This window comes from Trichechus manatus, unplaced genomic scaffold, assembly GCF_000243295.1.
Source record: "Trichechus manatus latirostris isolate Lorelei unplaced genomic scaffold, TriManLat1.0 scaffold00051, whole genome shotgun sequence".
NCBI classification, from domain to species: domain Eukaryota; kingdom Metazoa; phylum Chordata; class Mammalia; order Sirenia; family Trichechidae; genus Trichechus; species Trichechus manatus.
The window spans coordinates 7,967,842-7,980,380 of record NW_004443987.1 but is presented as its reverse complement, the minus strand read 5'-3'; positions in this window follow the sequence as shown (position 1 = coordinate 7,980,380).

Genomic DNA, 12,539 nt, shown 5'->3' with positions numbered 1-12,539 from the left:
AGCGAAAAAGAGGAAGATGCTCAATGAGATGGATTGACACAGTGGCTGCAACAATGGGCTCAAGCATAATGATTGTGAGAATGGTGCAGGATTGGGCAGTGTTTCGTTCTGTTGTACTTAGGGTCACTATGTGTCTGAACTGACTCAATGCCACCTAACAACAACATGGGAGGTTGTTGTAAGATTTTATGGTTGATGTATACAAAGTGACTGACACATAGCAGATTCTCACTACAAGGTAGTTATTATTGCTGTTATTTGATGGATGGGGCAAGATTTCAAAATGGGTGAGCACTTAACATAAATTATGGTTACCATTTTTTTGTTGTCATCAAAAGGACAACCCTTGGGTTGGGCTACTACAAGACTCAAATTAGCTAATGAGATTATATGAAATGGACATAATTGTTTTTAATAGAAAAAGGATAGTTATAGAAAAAAACAGTGTTCTAGAAGTTCTTTGTAGATATAGGATTATAAATCTCTTAGAAGGGAACGTGATACAGTGAAAAGAATCTTGTTTTTTAATCTAACCAGGTAGGTTTGAATTCACCATTTGTTATATTAATTGTTGATAAACTTCAAGTTTTCCATCTTAAAAGTGGGAATTAGGTTCTTGTCAGGATTAAGTGAAATATAATAAAACACTCAGTACAATGCCTGATACATAGAAGACTGACAATATCTATTGCCCTCTACCCTTGCAGACCATCGTTACATTTCTCCAAAACTACACTGTATGCCCAGGAACTATATTTTAAATATATTTTTGTTAGTTTCTTTCACGTCACCTCCGACTCATATATAACAGAACAAAACGTTACCCACTCCTGTGCCATCATTATGATTGTTGGTATGTTTGAGTCCATTGTTGGTGGATATTGTGTCAATCCATCTCATTGAGAGTTATTCTCATTTTCGTTGGCCCTTAACTTAAACAAACATGATGTCTTTTTCTAACGATTGATCTTTCCTGATGATGTATCCAATGTAAGGGAGCTCATGTTTCTCACCATTCTTGCTTCTAAGAAACGTTCTGGTTGTATTTCTACTAAAACTGATTTGTTTGTTCTTTTGGCACTCTACTATATATTCAATATTCTTCAACAACACCACAGTTCAAACACATCTCTTCTGTCTTCCTTTTTCATTATCCAACTTTTGCATGCTTATGAGGCAACTGAAAGACCATGGTTGGGTCAGATGCACCTTAGTCAGCAAAGTGACAACTTTTTAAAACTTTAAAGAGGTCTTTTGCAGCACATTTTCCCAATATGACTGTCTTAATCTGGGTTCTCTAGAGGAGCAAAACTAGTGAAGTGTATATATAAATACAGAGAGAGATTTACTTCAAGGAAACGGTTCACACAATGGTAAGAAAATGACTCACGTAATTGTTGGGACTGGCAGGTCTCAAATCTGGGGTCAAGTGGTAGGCTGAAGAACTCTGCTGGCTCATGTGGTTGCAGGGGCTGATGAACCCAAAATCTGCAGGTCAGGTGGCAAGCTGGAGGCCTCTGCTAGCTCATGGGCTTGCAGGGGCTGCTGAATACAAAATCTGCAGTTCTGATGGCAGGCTGAAGACTTCTGCAGGCCTACTTCCCAAAAATTGGAGATCAGGTGACAAGAAGACTGCAGAGTGGAGAGAGTGAGCTTTGCCAGAACATTCATTTATATACTGGAATCAGGCCACACCCTCAAGGCAATTCCTCTTTCAACTGATTGGCTGCTCACATCAGATCACTATATGGAATGTGATTACATAGTGTCTGCCAAACCACTGAGCATCATAGACTAGCTAAGTTGACACATAACATTAACCATCCCAGCAACCTTGCTTGCCAAAAATGAAGATGACTTGAAGCACTTACTGATGAGGGTTAAAGATTTTAAGTGTGGGAAATCTTAATATGCCTTGATAGTTGGGATATCCATAATCAAGGGAACCTCTTGAGACTAGATTAGGGGATCTATTTAAAGATTCAATAAAATCCTCAGGATTGCTAAGAGGGGAAAATAATAACTTGTGTGATTTATTTTCAGCATAGGAATTTCTTGAAGTTATCTTCCTGTTTGCTGTTCTTCATATACAAGAGCAAAATGAAGTGGCAATGATAAAACTAGGATTTTGGGTTTCTAATGGTGTAAAGTTTAGCTGAAACTCAAGGAAGATTTGATAGCTATAATAAAAGAGGATAAAAAATTCAAAGGTTAAAGAAAATAGTGTAGTCCCCTAAGATAGTCTGAGAAACTGTGGTTGGTTTTCTTGGCAAGCAGAGAGGGAAGATTTTTTAAAGAAGTAGAACTTTGAAAAAGTCAGAGTATCAAAGTGCCAGAGAAATACAGCCATGGACACAGAATCTTTTTACTAGTGTCCTTCTGCTCTCACTACAGGCTCAAAACTGAAGCCAAACTTTTCCAGATTTTATCCCCAAGAATATACACTATAATCATTCAGAGAAAAAAAAAATAAGTGAACCTACAAACACATCTTCTCTCACAGGTTGGGCTATTTATGAAAAGTGATTTGTTGAGAAAAATATAATTGACTCTTTTTTTTTTTTTTTTACTTAGCATATTTTCAGTTCCCAGATTCAGAAAATCCAATTGAAGCTGGTATCATGGCTTTTTAGGAATAGCAGAAAGGTCTCAAATGAAAGAACTCAGCTTATAGATTAAGAAACTAGAAAGTGAAGAGCAAGATAAACCCAAATCAAAAGAAGAAAGTAAATAATACAAACCACAGCAGAAATCAATAAAATAGAAAACTGAAAGCAAGAAGGAAAATTTTCTTTAAGAATACCAATACAATTGATAAATAAGTGTTCTCTAGATGAGTATCTATCTCTAGATAAATACACAGGACCAAGTGGTATTTATCCTAAGAATGCAAGATTGGTTTAACATTAAAAAAAAGTTAATGTAACTCACCATATTGAATTACTAAAAGAGATAAAACATACAGCTATTTCAACGGATGAAGAAAAAAGCTTTTGAAAATATCCAATATACATTTATGATAAAAACTCTCAATAAATTGAAAATAAAAGGAAACTTTCTCAACTTAATGAAGAGTATCTACAAAAAAAATCAATAGCTAACATCATACTTAAAGTTGAAAGACTGGATGCTTACTCCTAAAATCAAGAATGAGATAAGGATGGCCTCTGTTTTCATTAGGGTTCTCTAGAAAAACAAAATCAATAAGATAGATATACAGATAGATGATACATAGATAGATAGACAGACAGACAATATAGATAGATACATATTAAAGATCTGGCTCATGCAATTGTGTGGAGGGCACTGGCAAGGTGAAAATCTGTAGGTCAGGCACCAGACTGGAGATTCCTAAAGTCTTATGTCCCAAAATCCATAGGTCAGGCAATGGGAAGAGTGAAGAGTCAGGGAGTTCTGGGAAAATGTCTACTTACAGTCTGGAGGCAGAATACACTGTAAGGAAAACCCACTTGCAGGATTCAAGCTCAGTGTACAAAAATCAATTGTGACCCGAATCAAAAAAACTAGATATAACAAATGTTGGAGAGGCTGCGAGGAGATTGGAACTCTTATGCACTGCTGGAGGGAATGCAAAATGATACAACCATTTTGGAAAATGATGTGGCACTTCCTTAGAAAGCTAGAAATAAATACCATATGATTAAGCAGTCCCACTCCTAGGAATATATCCTAGAGAAATAAGAGCCATCACACGAATAGACATATGCACACCCGTGTTCATGGCAGCATTGTTCACAGTAGCAAAAAGATGGAAACAAACTAGATGCCCATTAACAGATAAATGGGTAAACAAACTATGGTACACACAGAATTGAGTGTTATGCAAAGATAAAGAACAATGATGTATCTGTGAAGCATCTCATAATATGGATGAAACTGGAGGACATTATGCTGAGTGAAATAACTCAATCACAAAAGGACAAACATTGCATGAAACCACTACTTTAAAAACTCATGAAAAAGGTTTACACACAAAAAGAAGCAATCTTTGATGGGAGGGGTGGGGGGAAAATATTAAATAAACAACAGATAAGTGGTAACTTTGGTGAAGGGTAAGACAGCACACAATACTGGGGAAGCCAGCACAACTTGTAGAAGGAAAGGTCATGGAAGGTCCATAGACACATCCAAACTCCCTGAGGGACTGAACTGCTGGGTGGAGGGCTGTGGGGACCAAGGTCTCCGGAAACACCTAGCTCAATTGGCATAACATAGTTTATAAAGAAAATATTCTACATTCTACCTTGGTGAGTAGCATCTGGGGTCTTAAAAGCCGGTGAGTGGCCATCTAAGATACTCCACTGGTCTCAACCCTTTGGAAGCAAGGGAGAATGAAGGAAATAAGATACAAGGGAAAGATTAGTCCAAAGGAGTAATGGACCACGAATACCACAGCCTTCACCAGACTGAGTCCAGTACAACTAGATGGTGCCTGGCTACCACCGACTGCTCTGACAGGGATCACAACAGAGGGTCCCGGACAGAACTGGAGAAAAATGTAGAACAAAATTCTAACTCACAAAAAAAGATCAGAGTTATTGGCCTGACAGAGACTGGAGAAACTCCAGAAGTATGACCCCTGGACACCCTTTTAGCTCAGTAACAAAGTCACTCCCAAGGTTCAACCTTCAGCCAAAGATTCGACAGCCCCATAAAACAAAATGAGACTAATGGGGCAAAATAGTTCAGGGACAAGGACTAGAAGGCAGGAGGGGACAGGAAAGCTGGTAATAGGGAACCCAAAGTCGAGAAGGGAGAGTGTTGATATGTCGTGGCATTGTTAACCAATGTCATAAAACAATATGTGTACCGTTTAATGAGAAACTACTCGTTCTATAAACCTTCATCTAAAGTACAATAAAATCAATCAATCAATAGTGACCAATTTTCAAAATGTTGGAGTGAAGAGTGAAGCATAATTTACTGCCAGTAAACAATAGTTTAGCTGGAGAAAATTGTTTAAAAATTTATTTAAAGTCTCTAGAAATTGTCCCAAGGACATACAACCAATGCAGAAACATTCACTCAATAAAATCTACTAAATCTTAGTAAAATGACAAGATTCTGTGGCATTGAAGCCACAACCTGCTCCATTACCCCCATCTACTCTATGTCACGGAAGTTCTACCCCAGGCTTGTAAAGTCAAGAATATGGGGCTCCCCCTATCCCCATTTTCCAAGCTAGGGCAATTGTTTCTCCCCAGGAGGGGAAGAACATTGGCATTTCTCATCCTATACCCTCAGCTCCATGTAGAAGAAGATCTATTAAAGGAAAGCCCAAACTAGAGGTCTGTGGTTTTCTTTTTCAATCCAGGTCTCACCTGGAGGGAGGAGCTCTACCCCAGGCACAGTAAACTGAGAATACTGAGACTTTGATCACCTCAATCACAGCTTTCTCATAAGGTAAGATTCTATACCGGTAGGGGGATACTAAGAAGATCAAGGGATGCCATCACTTCTGGCAACTGGTCTGAGAACAAGGCTGTCACTCTGTGAGAAGTGGGTCACTGTCGCTGTCCCCAGATCTTGTGCAGTGGAGCAGAATTTCTTCCCATAGGGAGAGGCAGGCCTTAAGGAAAAGAGCTTTGCAGCTTTGCTTGAGGGGACTGACTTCATCTGGAACAGAGTAAGAACTCCATGCCTAAGAGTATCGTTTAAATCAATGCAGATCTTGTGGAGAGCAATTAAGAGGACAAATCTATCTCCATGATACTAGTAGCAGCAAACCAAATATCAGATCAACCAGAAGATTTACATAGAGAATTAAGGTGAAAGACAACCAAGATGGGTCCTCCTGGGATCACAGCCAACCCTGGAGTCAGGAAGTCTGTGAACCGGTACTAAGCTGAACCCACTGAGGACAAATCAGAAAAGTACATGGGGGCATATTTTAAAACATTTTTCAAGGCACACACAGATAAATCAACAAATATTAATGTACAGTGTACAGTGCATTGGCTTCACTGGCACTAGAGGCATAAGCCAACCTCCAACCAAACAGTGGCTGAACAATAAACTACTCAGACCCAGGAGCAACTCCGAGTAATCCATATGTAAAAATACAAGTAAGATGCACTCCTCCTAGTCTGTGTGCACACCCCTCTCAGGAGTGATCAGAGAGGAAACATACAAGCTGCTAGACCATGAATGAATCTAGGACAAAAACTATAACCTCCCTGAACTGTGATATAGCCTCTAAGCCACTCACATGTCTTATGGTAAAGGGCGAATTTTAACAGACTAGGGAGGCTCAAGTACAACTTTTGACCAATAAATAGTTTATGCTGACACAGGTGTAACCCTGAGTAGGCAAAATAAAATATAAACACAAGAAACAAAAGTTGAAGAGGAATATTAGGAGTCACACACTGTGAAGGAAATAGACCTCACAGAATTATTTCAGCCAAGTCACTTAAGAAATAACCAAACAAGTAGCATTAGCATCACCACCACCTCACACTTGCCCAGGGGAGGGTTGGGGGTATCAATATATGAGTGGCCATAGTGTTATCTGAAATGTCCAGTTTTAAAAAAAATCACAAGACAAGGAAAAGAAACAGGAAAGTGTGCCCCAAATACATGGAAAAAGTAAGTCAATAGAAATTTCCCAGAGAAAGTCTCAATGAAGATCTTGGTAGACAAAGACAGCTATCAGCTCCATAAATATGCTAAAGAATTAAAGAAAACCACATCTGAAGAACGACTAAGTGTCTCAACAAATAGAGGACATTAATAGAAAAAAAAATAAAACAAACTGTTTGTGAAAAAAAGAACCAAATAGAAATCTTGGAGTCAAAAAGAAAAATCGAAAAACGAAAAATCCAGTAGAGGAGTTAAACAGCAAATTTAAACAAAAAGAATAAACAATCATCAAACTTAATAGATGAACTGAGATCTCAGGAACTAAAAGAAAAATTATAAAGAAAATTTTAAAAAATCACAGTAAAATTGTATTTGAAAAAGGCAAAGAAAAAGTCATGAAAGCAGTGAGAAAAAAAAATGACTCACTGCATACAAGGAAACTCCATAAGATTAACAGCTGAATTTTCACCTGAATCAATGGAGGCCAGAAGGCAATGGAATGATATATTCGAAGTGCTAAAAAAAATGTGTCAACAAAAAATATTAAATCCAGTAAAATTATATTTCAAAACTCAAGGTAAAATAAAAGCATCCCCAGATAAACAGAGAGAGAATTCATTGCCAGTGGTTCTAGCTCAAAAAACATACTAAAAGGAGTTCTTTAGCCTGAAAACAAATGACATTAAACATTAATTCAAATCCAAACATTAAGCAAACATCACAAAGGTAATTATATACATAAATATAAAAGACTAACATAGCATATTTCTTCCCTTTTCTTTTTCATTTGATTTTAAGAGTAATTACATAAAGCAATATGAATACAGTCGTATTGTTGAGGTGAAAACATATAGAAATGTAATATATTTGATAATAAAATCACAAAAAAGGCAGGAACAAAGTTGTTTTGGAATAAGAAAATGACAGAAGGTGATAACTCACATGCACAGGGAAAAATGAAGACAATTAGAAAGGGTAAATAAGAAAGTTAATATAACTTTGCTCTTCCTTCTTTACTCAGCTTCTTTAGAAACCTTACATAAAAGAAATTATGTAAAGTATATTTGTTGCTGTTGTTGTTAGGTGCCGTCGAGTTGGTTCAGACTCATAGCAACCCTAAGAACAACAGAACGAAGCACTGCCCAGTCCTGCGCCACTCTCACAATTGTTGTTATGTATGCTTGAGCCCATTGTTGCCGCCACTGTGTCAGTCCATCTCATTGAGGGTCTTCCTCTTTTTTGGAGACCCTCTAGTTTACCAAGCATGATGTCCTTCTCCATGGACTAATCTCTCCTGATAACATGTCCAAAGTATGTGAGACAAAGTCTCCCCATCCTTGCTTCTAAGGAGCATTCTGACTGTACTTCTTCCAGAAAGACCTGTTCGTTCTTTTGGCAGTCCATGGTATATTCAATATTCTTCTCCAACACCACAATTCAAAGGTGTCAATTCTTCTTCAGTCTTCCTTATTCATTGTCCAACTCTTGCATGCATATGAGGTGATTGAAAACATCATGGCTTGGGTCAGGCGCACCTTAGTCCTCAAGGTGATATCTTTGCTTTTCCACACTTTAAAGAGGTCTTTTGCAGCAAATTTGTCCAATGCAATGCGTCTTTTGATTTCCTGACTGCTGTTTCCATGGGTGTTGATTGTGGATCCAAGTAAAATGAAACCCTTGACAACATCAATCTTTTCTCCATTTAACATGATATTGCTTATTGGTCCAGTTGTGAGGATTTTTGTTTTCTCTGTGTTGAGGTTTAATTCATGCTGAAGGCTGTGGTCTTTGATTTTCATCAGTAAGTGCTTCAAGTTCTCTTCACTTTCAGCAAGCAAGGTTGTGTCATCTGCATATCGCAGATTGTTAATAAGTCTTCCTCCAATCCTGATGCCCCATTCTTCTTCATATAGTCCAGCTTCTTGGATTATTTGCTCAGCATACAGATTGAATAGATATGGTCAAAGGATAGAATCCTGATGCACAGCTTTCCTGACTTTAAACCACACAATATCCCCTTCTTCTGTCCGAACAACTGCCTCTTGACCTATGTACAAGTTCCTCATGAGCACAATTAAGTGTTCTGGAATTTCCATTCTTTGCAATGTTATCCAGAATTTGTTACGATCGACACAGTCAAATGGCTTAGCATAGTCAATAAAACACAGGTAAACATCTGTCTGGTATTCTCTGTTTTCAGCCAGGATCCATCTCACATCAACAATGATATTCCTGGTTCCACATCCTCTTTTGAATCTGGCCTGAATTTCTGGCAGTTCCCTGTCGACATACTGCTGCAGCCACTTTTGAATGATCTTCAGCAAAATTTTACTTGCATGTGATATTATTGATATTGTTCGATAATTTCTGCATTTGGTTGGATTACCTTTCTTGGGAATAGGCATAAATACGGATCTCTTCCAGTCGGCAAGCCAGGTAGTTGTCGTCCGAATTTCTTAGCATAGACGAGTGAGCACTTCCAGTGCTGCATCTGAATATAAGCAGACGTTCTGGTATTTTGCTCACTCTGGATCCTGCAGCTGCCTCCTGTTGTCTCACCTCTGATTCTCGGGACTTGAGCTGTCAGCTTGCCTGCCGAATTCAGGATTCGTGGATCTTCACAGCCTGTGAGCAGAGCCCTGCTCTCTGACCTGCTGATCTTGGGTTCGCCAGCCCCTGCAGCTACATGGATCAGGAGAAACCTTGTGGTCTTGCCTGTCAATCTCGGAATTCATCAACCTTCATAGCCTGTGAGTGGGAGCCCTGCTCTCCAACCTGCCAATCTTGGGCTCGCCAGCCTCTGTGGCTCTGTGAATTGGGAGAGGCCTCTACCCTGATCCATGGACTTGGGACATTCTACAATTGCGTGAGCTGTTTCCTTGATATAAATCTCTCTATATATTTATACGCTTTACTGGTTTTGCTTCTCTAGAGAACTCAGCCTAAGACAAATATTGAGTAGGTTTTGATAAATTTACAGATATACTGTAAACTGTAAAACAACCATTAATATAATAATTTAAAAAATAAATAAATAACAGCTATTAAGGTCATTAAGAGGTTATGCTATAAAATAATACCAAAAAGGGAATTAACAAAAGAACAAAGGAACAAAAAGACCTGAGACATATTTTTAAAAAAGGCAGATATAAATCCAACCGTATCAATAACAACACTAATTATGACTGGATTTTAGCAATCCATTCAAAAGGCAGATTATCAGATTGCATTTAAAAGGATTCAACTAAATATTATGTATAGGAAACATATTATAGATTCAAAAATTCAAATAATATGAAAAATATACAACACTCAAACAAACAGCTACTGTAAGAGAGCTGTAGTTATTATATTAATATCTGACAATGCAGACTTTAAGGCAAAAATAATGGTACTAAAGATAAAGATGACATTTCAAAGTGATTAAAGGATCAATCTATTAGAAAAAACTGTAAGAATTGTAAACATATACGTACTTAACCACAGAGCCACAAAATGTTGTTGTTGTTGTTGTATGCTATTGGGTCAATTCTGACTCATAGTGACCTTATAAGACAAACTAGAATTCCCCATAGGGTTTCCTACACTGCAATCTTTACAGCAGCAGATAGCCAAATCTTTTCTCCCACAGAGTGGCTGGTATGTTCATACTACTGACCTTTCAATTAGCAGTCGAATGCTTAACCATTGTACAACCAGGGCTCCTTGAGCCACAAAATACATAAAATAAAAACAAACAGAATTGAAAGGAGAAATAAACAATGCAACAATAATACTGAAGACTCTAGTACTTCATTCTCAACTAGACAAAAGATAAGAAAGAAAGGCAATAGAAGACATGAACAATGATATAAATCACCTAGTCCCAATAGACATATATAGAACACTGCACTCAATAGCAGCAAATACACATTCTTCTCAATTCATGGAACATTCTTTAGGATAGACCCTATGCTAGACCATAAAACAAGTCTCAATAAATTTAAAAGTATTGAAATAATACAGAGTATGTTCTCCAGCCACATTGGAATGAAATTAGAAATCAACAACACAGAGAAATTTGGGAAATTCACAAATGTGTGGAAGTTAAAAAACACATGCCAAAATAGGCAATGGGTAGAAAGAAAAAAACACAAGAGAAATTAGAAAATAATTTGAGATGGATGAAAATGAAGACATAACATACCAAAACTTATGTAATGCAGCTAAAGCACTGCTTAGAGGGAAATTTATAGCTTGAAAATGCATATATTAGAACAAAGATCTCAAATCAATAACCTAACTTTCCACTTTATGAAACTAAAAAAGAGCAAATTAAAACCAGTAAAAGCAAAGGGGAGGAAATAATAAAGATTAGAAGAGAAATAAATAAAATAAAACATATAAAAACAATAGAGAAAATTAACAAAACGAAAAGTTGGTTTTTGAACAGATCGACAAAATTGAAAAATTAGCTACACTGACCAATAGAAAAGCATAGAGAATACTAAACAAACAATATCAGAAATGAAAGCGGGAACATCACTGAAAACTGTACAGAAATGAAGAGGATTATAACATAATACTAGGAACAACTATATGCCAATAGCTTAGATAAGTTAAATGAAATGGGCAAATTCTTAGAAAAATAAACTACCAAAAGTGATGCAAAAAGAAGCAGAAAATCTGAATAAACCTTTAACAAGTAAAGAGATGACCTTAGTAATTAAAACAAACAAACTTCTTGCAAAGAAAATTCGGGGCCTAGATGGCTTCACTGGAATTCTAATAAAAATTTTTAAAAAATTAATATTAATTAATGCTCCACAAACTCTTCCAAAATATAGAAGAGAAGGGAACACATTCCAAATCATTTTATGAAGCTAGTAGTACTATGATAAAAAAGAAAAAGGCAGCCAATGAAAAGAAAACTATAGATGTATAACCCTTATTAATATAGACACAAAATTCTCAGCAAAATGCTAGGAAACCAAATCTAGCAACACATAAAAAAGATTAAACACCATGACTAAGTGAGATTTATCCAGGAATGCAAGGTTGATTTAAGTAGGAAAATCAATCAATTACTTACATCATATTAATACATTTTTTAAAAAATCATGATCATCTCAATAGACACAGTAAAAGCATTTGATAAAATCCAATACAGTTTCATGATAAAACACACACACATGCTGGAAACAGAATTTCCCCAGTCTTATAAAAGTCATCTATTAAGAATGTGAAAATCTGCAGACCAGAACTCAAATTTTAAAAAAATCCAGACCTACCAGACGAGTTCAGACTAGAGGACTCTCTGCAACTATCACCCTGAGATAACCTTTAAACCCTGAACTGAAACTTTCCCCTGAGGTAATCTTTCAGCGAAATAACAGACTGGCAAACAAAATAAAGGATATCACCCATGGCTATGGTGCTCCATTAAAAAAAACTACCTATATGAGACCAAAAGGTCAACAATTACTCTAAAGCAAAGATGACAAGATAAGGGGGCAGGGAATCTATAGCACTGTAAATGGAACAACAAAAATGCAAATAAGAGAATGTTGACACATTGTGAAAAATATAACTAACATCACTGAACAATTTGTATAGAAATTGTCAAAAAAGAATCTAATTTGCTATGTAAATTTCACTGAAAACACAATAAAATATTATTTTTAAAAATGCTAAGATCAGGGATAAGATAGGAATGTGGTTTCTTATTGCATCTATTTACCATTGTAAAGAAAGTTCTATATAGCACAATGAAAAAAAAAAGAAACGGAAGACATCCATATAAGAAAGGCAGAAGTAAAACTATCTATTTACAGATGATATGATATTGTATATAGAAAATCATAAGGAATATACATACCTACACATAAAAAAAAACTAATAGTGCTAATAAACAAGCTCAGCAATACTGCAGGATATAAGATCAACATGCAAAAATC